Raw genomic sequence first — 15,255 nt, 5'->3', positions numbered from 1 at the left:
CTGATGCTGGGGGTGGGTGTTATGCAAACCAGTCCAGGGACACCAAGATTACCTGGATCTGATGCCAACATGTGTGGGAGATAACAAATTCCACTCCATATTCCACCTGTATCCTGTGGAAATCTCAGCTTCCCTTCCCTATTCCATTTAGCCCAGCTGTCCACCTGCCACTCTTCCTCTCACTCCTAATCACCTAGGGCTAAGTCACTGGGTATGGGCTGCAAAGCTCAGGAGTCCACAAGATACCCTTCACTTCATACAAGCCAGTCCCAAATTTGGGCTTTTCCACATGACTCCCTCCACTTCAAACTAGCTGGCTCCTCCTGCACCTTTGGGTCCAATAATTCACTGGAATGACTCATAGAGCTTGCAGGAGGCATCGCACTTGTAATAACAGCTTTAATATGACAAAAATAGATACAAATGAAGAGACACATAGGGTAGAAACCTGGGGAAGGGTCCCAGCGTGGAGCTACTATGTCCCAAAGAGGGATGTACTACCTTCTTCCATGCATGGTCACCATCCAGGGAGCCCCCTGAGTCTCCACCTTCCAAGACCTGTATCGGCCTCACCATGTGGCCATGATAAATTACATCATGCCTCCTGGGGCTTAGTCAACATTGGGCCCCAAGGTGGTTCCTCTTGATCTGGTCACCCCCCATTCATTTGCCTCATGTATGGTTCAGCTCTCAGGAACAAAGACCAAAGGCTAAATGGCTTTCTGCAACATGTGGAAAGGAGAGGAACTGGCCCCACTGCCATGCTGCAGAAGAGCCCAGGCTGGTGGGGAAGTCTGAGACAAGAGACAGTGAGGGTGCTGTGACAGAAGAGATATATCAAGAGCTATTTTTTATAGGAGTAGGTTGGGAATGAATCTTGGCACATCAAAAAACATCTGGACAAGCATGTTTACCATCCAGATGAGGAAACAGAGGTCCAAAAAGCGGGACTTCCCAAAGTCACCCAGCAGGCATGGTGGCTTTAGGACGGGACAGAACACTTCTCACCAAATATCAACCCTTCTCTCTCTCATACCTAACCACCTAGGACTAGGTCAATGGTAACAGCTGACCGAGCTGAGATCCCCTTTCTCTAAAGGATGAAGGCCATGCTGGGTGCCGGAGATGTTCAGCTGCCTGGTACAACTATTGGGGGCTCTTATCATGACTCCTTCTGGGGCTAATGGGGCACTTTGATACTGCAGAGAGGCGTTAACCATCTGGAGTGTCTGAAAAGAAATGAGGCCATGATGAAATTACAAAATCGTCAGCAGAAGCCCAGAGCAGATGGGTTGTAAGATAGTGGGGAGGCCTGGCAGAGGGGTCGGGTAAGCCACTGGTGTAAAGGGTGGCTGCTGGTGTGAGGACCAGCTTTTGGAAGCAGTAGCTGGGGAGGATGCTTGGGACTCAGGGCTGAATATGGCCAATTCTCTCTCCAGAGGGCCTGGACAGGAGCTGGGTGCAGCAGTGGGCCACCCTCTTCCTCATTCCCAGAATCGTCTCTTCTCTCCTGGTTTCCCATAACCCTCTTCCCAAGACTCCAGCCTCCTCCAACTCCTTTTATTTCTAGATTGTAATTTGCTTATTCTAGTTTTCAATATTCCTTCTTAGAAAAAAAACACAAGATTTAAGGCCCAGGCTCTGAGAAATGGCTTAGCTCCGTGAAAAGAGTACGCGCAGGCATCAGAGAGGTTGGGCTGCTTTTCCTGACAGGCTCTGTGGGCCTCAGACACACATTTCCTTCCAAGTACTAGTGATGAAGTGCTAAGAGCAATGTGTGGGGGGCAGTCAGGCAGATAGGACAGATCTGAGGGTCCTTGTGTGGGTACCCAAACTCCTATTTCTCTGCTTGCAAAAGTTGCAGAGTCCCTGCCTTTCTGACCCCACTAGCCATACAGCAGCCACGAGATCATGGCTCCTAGTCATTTGTCCAAGGAAAGCAGCCCAGAGTTACACAGGCCATCAGGAACACAGCTTGGCTTAGAACACAGGTCTCCTGGCCCCTGGTCTAGGATTCTCTCTGTGGTACTTCTCCCTATATCCGCTGAGTCACAGAGCTCGGTTCCCCAAGCATCTATTTTCTAGCAGCAGTGCCATGATGCCCACCATCAAAAATCCACAGGTCTCGTTGTGAAAGGTGCAAAGATGTGGGGGCAGGAACTGGCACCTCTGGGGGCCGAGGAGCTGCCTGAGAATGACAGAGGGTTTAGGGTCAGGTGGTGATGCTGATGGAGCTGGAGGCCCAGTGTGTACCCAGGGACCTCCTGGACAGCTCTACGTGGACAGCTCACAGGCATCATAACCCTAAAAGAGAATTCTTCTTCCCCCAAATCCGCTGTGGACTCATCTCTGCCACCCAACTCCCTCAGCTCTCAAACTGCTTGGTCTGTCTCCCTGAACTCATCACTGTAGCTACTTGTGGGCTCAGGCCTCATCCTGGCTCCCTCCACATCCTTACTCAGCTCCTTGACTTCCGTCCATTTTTTATTTTGGTCCACAGAGTGATCTTACTGCAGTACGATTTTTACCTTACTTCCCTACCCAAACCACCTTGCTCTTCCAATCTCACCTCTAACCTGCCCCTCAGCACACCCTATGCTCTGCACTCCAGGCAACACTGAACACGCCTTCACACCCTGTCATACTGCCCTCCCTGCCTCTGCTCTGCTTACACTGCCCTTTGCCTATCTTTTCCACCTTCTCCATCTTCTCTGCTGTCAACCTTCAGGGCCCACCCAGCTTAAAAGTCACACTGCTTCTGTGAGGCTGTCCTCAAATCTCCCGCTTGCCTTTGAGGGATTCTTAGTACCTTGCATGAACTTCTCTGGTAGTGCTCACCATTCTATCATGCAATGATTTGATTTACATATGGCTCTCCTCCCTGCTTTTATAAAAATGTAGATCACCAGACATCCAAATCTTGCATCACACATAAAAATTCACTCAAAATGGATCACAGATCTAAATGTAAAATCTAAATCTATAAAACTTCTAGGAGAAAATCTTTGTGACTTTGAGTTATGCAAAGATTTCTTGGACAGGACACAAAAAAACAGAAAAGAAAAAAAAAAGGATAAACTGAACTTTATCCAAATAAAAAAAACTTCTGCTCTTTGAAAGACACTGTTACGAAATGAACAAACGAGCTACAAACTTGGAGAAAATATTTGTAAAACACATATCTGATAAAGGACTGCCAATGGGAATATCTAAAAGAACTCTCAAAACTCAATAGTAAGAAAACAAACAACCTAATTAAAAAATGGGCAAAAGATCTGAACAAGCACTTCACTGAAGATAAACAAATGACAAGTAAGCAAATGGAAAAATGCTCAACATCATTAATCACTGGGGACATGCAAATTAAATCCATTTCCACTGTTAATCAAAAGGTTGGAGGTTCAAGTCCATCCAGATGTGCTTAGGGGAGAAAGGCCTGATGATCTGTTTCTGAAAAGCCATCCAGTGAATACCATACAGAGCACAGTTCTACTCTGACACACATGGGTCACCAAGAGTTGGAATAGACTTGGCAGTAACTGGCTACTGGTTGTACACCTATTAAAATGATGCAAATAAAAACTCTGACTACACCAAATGCTGGTGAAATGTGGAGTAGCTAGAACGAACTCTCATACATTGCTGGGAAGGGTGTAAAATGATACAACCACTGTGAAAACAGTTTAGTGGGTTTTTATGAAGTATACAGTTATCACATGACCCAGCAATCCCACTCCTAGACATTTATCTAAGAGGAAAGAAAAAACAGGTGTTTCCATACAGAAAAACCTGTATATGAATGCTTGTAGCAGTTTTATTCAGAACTGCCCCCAGTTGGACACAACAAAAAACGAAAATGGATAAACAAATTGTGATACAATCATACAATGGAATACAACTCAGAAATATAAAGGAATAAACTTCTGATTCACTCTAAAACACAGACAAATCTCAAAAACGTTCAGTGAAAGAAGCCAGACTCAAAAGATTCCATTTACGCAGCATTCTGGAAAAACAGAAGTATAGGGGCAGAAATCAGATCAGTCTTTGCTAGGGGCCAGGGGTGGGGAGGTGAGGAAGAGTTTGGCTACAAAGGACACAAGGGAATATTTTGGAGTGATGGAAATATTCTGTCTCTTGATGTGGTGGTAGTCAAATGACTGTATGTTGTTGTTAGGTGTTGTTGAGTTGGTTCCTATGTACAACAGAACGAAACACTGTCCAGTCCTGCGCCATCCTCGCAACCGTTGTTATGCTTCAGCCCATTGTTGCAGTTACTGTGTCAATTCATCTAGTTGAGGGTCTTTCTCTTTTTTGCTGACCCTCTACTTTACCAAGCATGTTGTCCTTCTCCAGAGACTGATCCCTCCTGATAACATGTCCAAAGTATGTGAGACATAGTCTGGCCATTCTTGCTTCTAAGGAATGTTCTGGTTGTACTTCTTTAAAGACAGATTTGTTTGTTCTTTTGGCAGTCCGTGGTATATTCAATATTCTTCACTGACACCGCAATTCAAAGGTATAAATTCTTCTTTGGTCTTCCTTATTCATTGTTCAGCTTTTGCATGCATATGAGGCAACTGAAAACACCATGGCTTGGGTCAGGCGCACCTTAGTCTTCAAGGTGACATCTTTGCTTTTTAACACTTTAAAGAAGTCCTTTGCAGCAGATTTACTCAATGCAATGCGTCTTTTGATTTCTTGACTGCTGCTTCCATAGGTGTTGATTGTGGATCCAAGTAAAATGAAATCCTCGACAACGTCAATCTTTTCTCCATTTATCACGATGTTGCTTAATGGCCCAGTTGTGAGGATTTTTGATTTATGTTGTTGAGGTGTAATCCATACTGAAGGCTGTGGTCTTTGATCTTCATCAGCAAATGCATCAAGTCCTCTTCACTTTCAGCAAGCAAGGTTGTGTCATCTGCATACCACAGGATGTTAATGAGTCGTCCTCCAATCCTGATGCCACGTTCTTCTTCATATAGTCCAGTTTCTTGGATTATTTGCTCAGCATACAGACTGCATAAATATGGTGAAAGAATACAACCCTGATGCACACCTTTCCTGACTTTAAACCATGCAGTATCCCCTTCTGTTAGAATGACTGCCTCTTGATCTATGTACAGGTTCTTCATGAACACAATTTTAAGTGTTCTGGAATTCCCATTCTTCGCAATGTTATCCATAATTTGTTATGATTCACACAGTAAAATGCCTTAGCATGGTCAATAAAACACACACATACATCTTTCTGGTATTCTTTCTCTGCTTTCAGCCAGGATCCATCTGACACCAGCAATGATATCCCTGGTTCTATGTCTTCTTCCGAATCCAGCCTGAATTTCTGGTAGTCCCCTATCTATGTACTGCTGCAACCGTTTTTGAATGATCTTCAGCAAAAATTTACTTGCGTCTGATATTGACGATGCTGTTCAATAATTTTTGCATTCAGTTGGATCACCTTTCTTGGGAATAGGTATAAATACGGACCTCTTCCAGCCGGTTGGCCAGGTAGTTGTCTTCTAAATTTCTTGGTATAGATGAGCAAGCACTTCCAGTGCTGCATTTTGTTTGCTGAAATATCTCAATTGGTATTCCATCAATTCCCGTAGTTTTGTTTTTCACCAGTGCCTTCAGTGCAGGTTTGACTTCTTCCTTCAGTACCATCAGTTCCTGATCATATGCCACCTCCTGAAATGGTTGAATGTTGACCAATTCTTTTTGGTATAGTGACTCTGTGTACTCCTTCTATCTTCTTTTGTTGCTTCTTGAGTCATTTAATATTTTCCCTGTAGAATTCTTCAATATTGCAACTTGAGGCTTGAATTTTTTCTTCAGTTCTTTCAGCCTGAGAACTGTCAAGTGTGTTCCTCCGTTTTGGTCTTCTATCTCCAGGCCTTTGCACATATCGTTTTAATACTTTGTCTTCTTGATCCGTCTTTTGAAATCTTCTGTTCAGCTCTTCTACTTCATCATTTCTTCCTTTTGCTTTAGCTAGTCTATGTTCAAGAACAAGTTTCAGAGTCTCTTCTGACATCCATTTTGGTCTTTTCTTTCTTTCCTGTCTTTTTAATGACTTCTTGCTTTCTTCATGTATGATGTCCTCGATTCCATTCCACAACTTACCTGGTCTTTGGTCATTTGTGTTCAACGTGTCAAATCTATTCTTCAGATGGTCTCTAAATTCAGGTGGGATACACTCAAGGTCCTACTTTGGCTCTCGTGGACTTGTTCTAATTTTCTCCAGCTTCAACCTGAACTTGCATATGAGCAGCTGATGGTCTGTTCCGCAGTTGGTTCCTGGCCTTGTTCTGACTGATGATATTGAGCTTTTCTATCATCTCTCCCCAGAGATGTAGTCGATTTGATTCCTGTGTATTCCCTCTGGCAAGGTCCATGTGTATAGTTGCCGTTTATGTTGTTGAAAAAAGGTATTTGCGACGAAGAAGTCACTGGTCTTGCAAAATTCTATAACGTGATCTCTAGCATTGTTTCTATCCCCAAGGCCTTATTTTCCAACTACCAATCCTTCTTCATTTCCAACTTTCACGTTCCAATTACCAGTCATTATCAGTGCATCCTGATTGCATGTTCGACCAATTTCAGACTGGAAAGGTTGGTAAAAATTTTCAATTTTTTCATCTTTGGCCTTAGTGGCTAGTGAGTAAATTTGAATAGTCATATTAGCTGGTCTTCCTTGTGAGCATATGGCTATTATCCTATCACTGATAGCACTGTACTTCAGGATAGATCTTGAAATGTTCTTTTTGATGATAAATGCAATGCCATTCCTCTTCAAGTTGTCATTCCAAGCATAATAGACCATATGATTGTCTGATTCAAAATAGCCAATACCATTTCAGCTCACTAATGTCTAGGATGTCAATGTTTATGCATTTCATTTTTTACTATTTCCAGTTTTCCTAGATTTATACTTCGTACATTCCACCTTCTGATTATTAATGTATGTTTGCAGCTATTTCTTCTCATTTTGAGTTGTACCACATCAGCAAATGAAGGTCCTGAAAACTTGACTCCATCCACATCATTAAGGTTGACCCTACTTTCAGGCAACTCTTCCCTAGTTGTCTTTTGACTGCCTTCCAACCTGGGGGAGCTAATCTTCTGGCACTATGTCAGACAATGTTCCACTGCTATTCGTAAGGTTTTCAGAAGTAGACTGCCGGGTTCTTCTTTCTAGTCTGTCTTAACCTGGAAGCTCAGGTGAAACCTGTCTGCCATGGGTGACCCTGCTGGTATCTGAATACTGGTGGCATAGCTTCCAGCATCACAGCAAAACACAAGCCCCCACAGACTGTATAAAACCAAAAAAACCAAACCTGTTGTCATCGAGTTGATTCCGACTCATAGGGACGCTATAGGACAGAGTAAAACTGTCCCACAGAGTTTCCAAGGAGTGCCTGGTGGATGTGAAATGCTGACCTTTTGGTTACCAGCTGTAGCTCTTAACCACTATGCCACTAGGGTTTTCCACAGAGTGTATAAGACTATCAAATTCAAACAACTACACTTTAAAAGGGTGAATTTTACTGTATATAAACTCTACCTCCATAAACTAGAAAAAAATTCAGGTCATGACCTATTAATGAGTCATAAAATCAATACAGTGGGTCATAACCAGTATACATACTGTGTTGTGAAACTTTTGTCACTGTTATATGTGTGTGTGTGTTTGTATGTGAACTAGATCATGACATCAATTAATTTTCAAACTGTGGACTGTGATAAAAAAAGCTTTTTATCTAGTCTGGATTGTGAGGTCTTTGAGAACAATTAATGCCTCACATGCCTGCATGTTCACTACTAGCACACAGTAGGTGCTGGTGGAATTGGGGGTGGCAGCAGCAGGGAGGGGCTGAGACTGGGAGGGAATGAGCATTTTCTGAGCTTTTTATTAAATCCAAGGCATTCACACTCATCAGCCCTTTTAAATCTTATGGCAATTGTATGAAGTACGCATCATTCTTCCTGTCTGGCAGATGAGGATACTGAGACTTGGAAGGACTAGTAAGCGACTTGCCAGGACACACAGTCAGTGAGTGGAGAGTCCATTCTCTTCCCATTGCACAGACTTCTAAGAATTGTAATATCAACAAAAGGTGGCAATAGTTTAAAAAAGTTTGAGAATCCCTGAAGCAGCCATTGAAAACCCTGCTCTGCAGCTTGCTTGACAAAATAACAGATACCACCTGCTGAGCACATACCTTTTGCTAGTACAGTATGAGGTGCTGGACATAACACTTGGCAGCATTTTATTTATTTTCAATTAAAATATGTAGAATAGTGTAGAGAATTATAGCATTTTGCTAAATGCTTTACATGCATTACCTCATTCAATGTCTTCACACTCAGTGAGAAAGATACTATCTCTACAGATGAGGAAACTGAGGCTCAGAAAGGTTAAAAAACTGCTCAAGGTTACACACCTAGCCAATGGGGGAGCTGGGATTTGAATCCAGGTGTGTCTGAGTCCAACACCGCTGATCATTCCCCCTTTCCACCACAGGGTCCCAATGTGAGCAAGAGATACATACACACCCTCATTCTCTGCCCAGGCCAGACTGGGGTAGGCTACTTAGGCAGCTAGTCCACTGTTAGTCTGGGGCTTTGCCCTCTCACATCTGTGGACGAGGGGAAAGGACCCCAGGAAGGCCCATAGTGCCCTCCACAGTCGCCCAGCATATGGCAAGTCCACTGAGCCCCTAAGATATGCCCCAAGCTGTGTGAAGCATTTTCCCATATTATGTCATTAAGCTACCACACTGTTACCATTTCAGTTTTTAGGACCATGAATCTGAAGTACAGAGTGCTGAGGTCAGTTACCAGGGATCAATTAGCTAAAAGTGGCAGAGCCAGAATTCTAATTAAGGTCTCTCTCCAAAGACTGTGCCCCTCTAATAACACAGGAGATGACATGTTATTAAGCAGTGTAAATAGGGTTTAACTATACAGAGACCTAGAAACACTGGTGATGTAGTGATTAAGAGCTATGGCTGCTAACCAAAAGGCTTGCAGTTCAAATCTACCAGGTGCTTCTTGGAAACTCTATGGGGTAGTTCTACTCTGTCCTATAGGGTCACTATGGGTAGGAATCGACTTGTCAGCAACGGGTTTGTGTTTATGTAGACACCTGTGATACTTCTAAGAGGAGAACTAAATATCTTAAGTTTGTTCTTCTTAAATTAATTATAGTTATTATGTTCTCAAAAGAACAATTTTAAAAAAGATTAAAATTTTAATTTGGAAAAATCAATGAGCGATAATCTGAAAGAATATTGGAAAAAGAATAGATACCTTAGTGTAAGGTATTAAATCAGATTACAAAACAGCAACATTTCAAACTGTGGTATTAACACAATAAGAAAGGGAAGGAATTTTGTTATAAATGTGTGGATGAGACTGGTTAACAATTTTTAAAAATAAATACATTATATATTGATCCTTATGACAACTATGGGACCCAGGCAGGAAGATCATATTCTCTTCATTTCACAGACCTAAACCAGACTCGGGACGAATTCCTTGTACTCCTGACCTCTGAGTCATGGCCTCTGGGAGGTTTCAGGCTTGGACACCCGGGAGAACCAGCCCTCTGAAGATAGCCTGGGATCTTTGTCAATCCAGGTCAAGTGGGGCTGAAGCCAGGCACAGAAGTCCTCGCCATGCATCCTCATGGAGCCCTGAGCAGGCTTGGGCTCTTCTTGTTCAATTTCCCCTTTTCCCTACATTATCACCCACCAAACCTCCACAATGAAATTCCTTCCTGTGCAGTCTACTCCCTTTGTACTGTTACTAGCAGTGAGGACTAACTGCTGTAACAACAACAAAACAACAAACCTAGTAAGTAATAATAATTACCTTTTTATCTATCATTTATATCTATGTCTGTCTGTATGCCTATCCATCATTTCCTAGTTCTGTTTACTAAAAGGCCCTAAAAATGACACCCAGTAGCAATGAGCACACCTGATCCCAGATCTTAGTTTCTAAATGTCATCTCCTCTGAAAAGTAGCCTGGGCTCCTTGGTGAAACTGATGGTTCCAGGACTTGGATGAGAAAAGTTCAAGGCGACCTGGACCATCTCTTGCCAGAAAGCAAAGAAGCAAAGACTAACAAGGTCATGTCAAAAGGACACAGGAACTGGCCTGAAGGGACTCCCACCGGCCAAACTTGCGATAATTTGAGTATCAGAAAGAATGATGGTAATGGATTATAACACATTGGATAAAAAAATATAATCCATGAGTCCATAATGTTGCTCCAAAAAGAGAGGGCGAGGGGAAGGAAGTAGGAAAGAGAGTGGAGAGAAAAACAGGTCTTCCATGAAGAAGAATGCCTGCTAATGAATACAGATGAAATGGAAGAATTAGAAAATTACTATCAGCAATCCTCAACCTAAGAATTGATTCAGGTAAGGGCCATCAATGCACACTGAGTGAAAGGTTATCGGGAACACAAAATCCCAACAGTCTCAAAGAATCACTCCACAAATTACTTATTAACTACAAAGATGAAAAATATACCCTTAAAATGGAGAGATGAGGCTGTCACCACCTTAACCAATGACCAAAGTTAGCATTCACAGATAGTACCCACCCACTCATTGCTGTGGGGTTGATTCTCACTCATAGTGAGCCTATAGGACAGAGTAGAACTGCCCTATACGGTTTTCAAGGCTTTAAACCTTTACTGAAACAGACTGCCACATTTTTCTCCTGCAGAGCTGCTACTCATTTGAACCATTGACCTTTTGGTTAGTAGCCGAGTACTTAACCACTGTACCACCAGGGCTCCTTATCATGGATAGTAGGTTCCTGATATCACATGCTTCCTGATGTGATACAATAAGAATACAGTAGCCCCCCAACATCTAACCCAAATCTAGTAACTGAGGAAACAATTGACAAATTAAGAAAAGGTGGAGGGGCTCTATCCACATTAAATGAGTTTTGTAAAAAGAGAACAAAATTATGAACCTTGGCTAGATTCCAAATTAAAAAAGGAAAAAAAAAAAAAACTATATAGAAGATCTTTTTTTGGCCACTGGAGAAATTTGAATACCAACTGTTTATTAGGTAATACTGACTTGTTGCAAATTTTCTTAGGTGTGATAGTGAGTGGTATTATGGCTATGTAGGAGAATGGCATTAATGGAAGATGCAAGCCGAAGAGTTACGGGGTCAAGATATCTACAGCTTATTTTTTTCCCTTTTTTATTGTTGTAAAAATATATGTAACACAATATTTGCCAATTCAACATTTTCCAGGTATAGAATTTAGTGATATTGATTATATTAACTATGTTGTACAACTGGAGCCCTGGTGGTGCAATGGTTAAAAATTCGGCTGCTAACCAAAAGGTTAGCAGTTCGAATCCACCAGCTGCTCCTTGGAAACCCTATGGGGCAGTTCTACTCTGTCCTATAGGGTCACTATGAGTCGGAATCAACTCGATGGCAATGGGTTTAGTTGTACAACTACCACCCATAATCACTGCCAAATTTCTCCTCTCCCTAAACAGAAACTCACTGCTCCCTAAATGACGGCTCCCCCTGTAACTTACTTTTAAATAGTAAGGCAAAAAAAAAAAAAGTATGTGTGGGGTGGGTGTGTGTGCGCAGAAGCAAAAATGTGAATTAGTGCATCTAAGTTGAAGGGCTAATCTTTCACGTCTGTAGATTTGAAAAATTTGAAAATATTTTTATTTTGAAACAGGGACAAAAAGAACATTTCCCTCATAAGACAAAAGATGTAAAGTTCCAGTCAGAGTATCTGACTCTAAGTGACCACTCAATATAAATTCTGGTTTTCTTATTACTAAGGAGCATTAACATCTCATAATATTCCTCCCCTGGTCCTGCTAGGTTTTGGAAGGTAGGGAAGCGAACCAAGACTAAGCTAAAATGACCCAGAGTTGGTGGTGGAGTTAGAATTGAAAGCTGGGTGGTTTCCCCAGACAGACCTACCATCCAGAGAAACCACAACGCTAGGCCTACCTGTCCTCTGTGCTGGGATCTAGGCTTGGAGAAGATGGCTGCTCATGACCTATCTTTCCTGCCTTCTCTATAACCCATAGTCTCCACTACTGCAGCAACAAAGAAAACCACAGCTCACTGAGAATATTCTCAAAGAGAGGCTGCTTCTGGGCCGCAGAAATGTTGAAGATGGGCAGAAAGAACCAGAGAGGCTTTGTGGGTTGGAGAAAGTGCATGGACTTTGGCATCACCCGGGCCTGGGTTCGGAAACCCTGGTGGCTTAGTGGTTAAGTGCTACGGCTGCTAACCAAGACGTCGGCAGTTCAAATCCGCCAGGCGCTCCTCGGAAACTCTATGGGGCAGTTCTACTCTGTCCTGTAGGGTCGCTATGAGTCGGAATTGACTCGACGGCAGTGGGTTTGGTTTTTTTGTTTGGGCCTGGGTTTGAATCGGGCTCTGTCACTTACTAGCTTTGTGGCCCTGGGCAGATTCCTGAGCAGAGTTAAATCTGGGAAGATGAAGACAACAACAACAGTAATAGTAACGGCTAACATTAGCAATGAGGTGGATTGACACAGTAGCTGCAACAATGAGCTGAAGCATAACAACGATTGTAAGGATGGTGCAGGACCGAGTGGTGTTTCGTTCTGTTGTGCACAGGGTCGCTATGAGTTGGAACCAACTCCACGGTACCTAACAACACAACAATGTTACTTGAGAAGTTACTACTCTGTAAGTACTCTACACATGTTAATCTCTTTTATTCTCATGGATGCCCTATGAAGTAGGTACTATTATTATCCCTAGCTCTACTTTACAGACCAACCATATCAAGCCCTCTCCTTCCTCTGCAATTTGGCATTTGTCTTTTCCTCTGCCTGGGCTGTTCAGAGCAATCTCATTCATCTGCCAGGCCCTCCCCAGGTGGAATTCATTCTGCCCTCCACTGCATCTCCAGAGCATTTTATTCTCACTCCTTACCATGGCTCACTGCCCACGCCTACCTTTTCTACCTACTTAGTATCCCTATCAGGGCTGGGATCTCCCCTTTCTCTATCTTCAGAATCAGACAGAACAGGGGAAGGAGAAGAAATTTCCTGCTGTTTAGTCAAATTCATTTTTCCCACCCCAGAATGACTGTCATCCACTGACAGGGAGGTTTATTGCTTTCTCCTGAAATTTTAACTTTTTATTTTGAAATAAAAAACTCTCTTGAATTTTTAATTTGGCATGTAAGGCTCTCAGCAAGGCCTAGATGATCACCTGGAAGTAAATGCAGGGAAAGTTCCCACTGTGTAGTGGATGGGAGGAAGGACCCCTGGTGATGGGGTGCTTAAGTGCTTGGTTGCTAAATAAAATGCTGGTTGTTCGAATCCAGGAGTTGCTCCTTGAAAGAAAGATATGGCAGTCTGCTTCTGTAAAGATTACAGCCTTGGAAACCCTATGGAGCAGTTCTACCCTGTACTATGGGGTCACTATGAGTTATAATTGACTTGATAGCAACGGGTATTTTTTTTTTTTTTTTTTTTAGGGAATGGGCAGAGTATGGTTGGGTAAATTTCAAGAATGACAATGCTCAGAGTGAGTAATGTGTCTTCCAGCAGGGAGGCGCCTTCCCCACCTTACTGTCAGCCTACTAGAATGGATAAGGCTTCTCTGACCCCCATGCCTGCAAAGTATGTGGAACACTGCCCTTCGCTTCCTCTTCCTGACCTCCCCAGGCCCAGGAGCTGTATTTCTAGCCAACTCGTCCATTCCATAGCTCTAAGAAGCCCACAAGATGCTCCATTACCCCTACCAACCACAGGAAAGAAAAGGTGCCCCCTAGGCTCAGGTGACACATGCAGACTCCAGAGTGAGCTGCCCAGAGGGCAAGGGAAATGAAAAATTGCGCTGCAGGAAGGAAGCCGCCTGGCACAAATTCCCCACTCTCACAGCAAAGTATTCTCTCACCTGGTGCAGACCCCCAACAACAACCACCATCCCCCATCCTCTTCTAGAATTTTCGTTCACCCTCCCAGCTCACTCTCATGCTTCATCTTGTGGGTTTCCTTAGGCTCAAACACCTCATTTCAATCACTTTCTTTTGGTCTTCCTGCTTCTCACACAATTATAATTTATAAGCAAAGGCTTTTCAAATTCATCTCACTTCATCTGCACATGTCAGCATTCAGAGAGCCAAAGGGAGGGGATCCCATTACACAACCTTCGAAGAGCCCTGCCTGGTTTGCAAACTGAGCTCAGGACATCAAAACTCTTGCTTTGTTCCTACCACCCACTCCAGACAAAGTCTCTAGAGGGAAAAAAAGCAGTCTTTGGGCAAGAAGTCTTGGTGGTTTTGGGCAAGTCACTTCAGTTCTCGGAGCCTCATGTTCCTCACCGATAAACAAATACGGTGACGCCTTTACTTTATAACATGTGAGGGTTGAATGAGATGCGTGTAACCCACTGAGCTCAAGGGAACACTTCTTTATTTCTAGTCACAAGAAAAGGAAGGTGTTCTGTGCATCCTCGGCCTTTGCCCACTAGGGCACTGAGTTCTCCAGAAAAAGGAAGGGTCCCTTTCATTTTATGTCTCTACCCACCCCCCGCCCCATGCTTTTCGCCCATCCTGCCCAATCGAATCCAGGCTTGCCTCATCTGCTTTCTCAGCACCCACTCCCCAGTCCTGGAGTCCGTTTTCCGTTCTCACAGGTGCCCCTTCTCACCTCAGGACTCTGCCCCTCCTTGTCCCACCCACCAAAGACTCCTCCCACACTCCCCGACCCGACCCTCATAATCCGGGCTTTTCCTACCATTACCACCCATCCTGACCCCTCCCATCAGGCCCGTCCCCTCTTTCTAGCCCCGCCCCCTCTCTCTCCCGTATCTCCCACCAGGGTCCCCTCCCCCGCAGCCGCAGATGTTGCCATCCCCATTTCACAGATGAGAACAGCGAGGCTGGCGTAGATAATGTCTCATGGTAGGACAGGTGCCCAGGTGCGCACGCGTCCCCTCGCCGCACATCCCCGCGCCCCCAGCCCCGGCCGTGCCGCACCCACCTCCTGCCCTCGCTCAGCAGCCTCCCCTCCGCGGGCGGCCAGCGCAGCTTTGCGAAGGGGCGGAGGGCTGGAGCCCAGGCTAGGGGCGTGGCAGTCTGGGTCTCGCGCGTTGCACCCTGGAACATGTAGTTCTCTCTGTGCCCCTTGCGGCTCACTGGACCGAGAGCGAACTCCATCTCCCAGGAGGCTTTGCGGCGAGCAGCCCAGCTCCCTG

The 15,255-nt window shown here is 44.1% G+C and overlaps 1 protein-coding gene across 3 annotated transcripts in view; it reads right to left on the bottom strand.

Annotated features, from left to right (window-relative positions):
- KCTD21 (potassium channel tetramerization domain containing 21) overlaps positions 1-15,088 on the bottom strand; it is a 33,428-nt gene extending 18,340 nt beyond the window's left edge. For all 3 annotated transcript variants that reach the window (XM_049889707.1, XM_049889706.1, XM_049889709.1), the window contains exon 1: positions 15,042-15,088. The gene's annotated coding sequence lies outside the window, so the exon portion shown is untranslated. The remainder of the gene's footprint in view (positions 1-15,041) is intronic.
- Positions 15,089-15,255: the final 167 nt, after the last annotated feature.

This window comes from Elephas maximus, chromosome 7, assembly GCF_024166365.1.
Source record: "Elephas maximus indicus isolate mEleMax1 chromosome 7, mEleMax1 primary haplotype, whole genome shotgun sequence".
Classification (NCBI taxonomy): domain Eukaryota; kingdom Metazoa; phylum Chordata; class Mammalia; order Proboscidea; family Elephantidae; genus Elephas; species Elephas maximus.
Note: the sequence above shows the minus strand (reverse complement) of the source record. Positions and strands in the feature narration are given on the sequence as shown.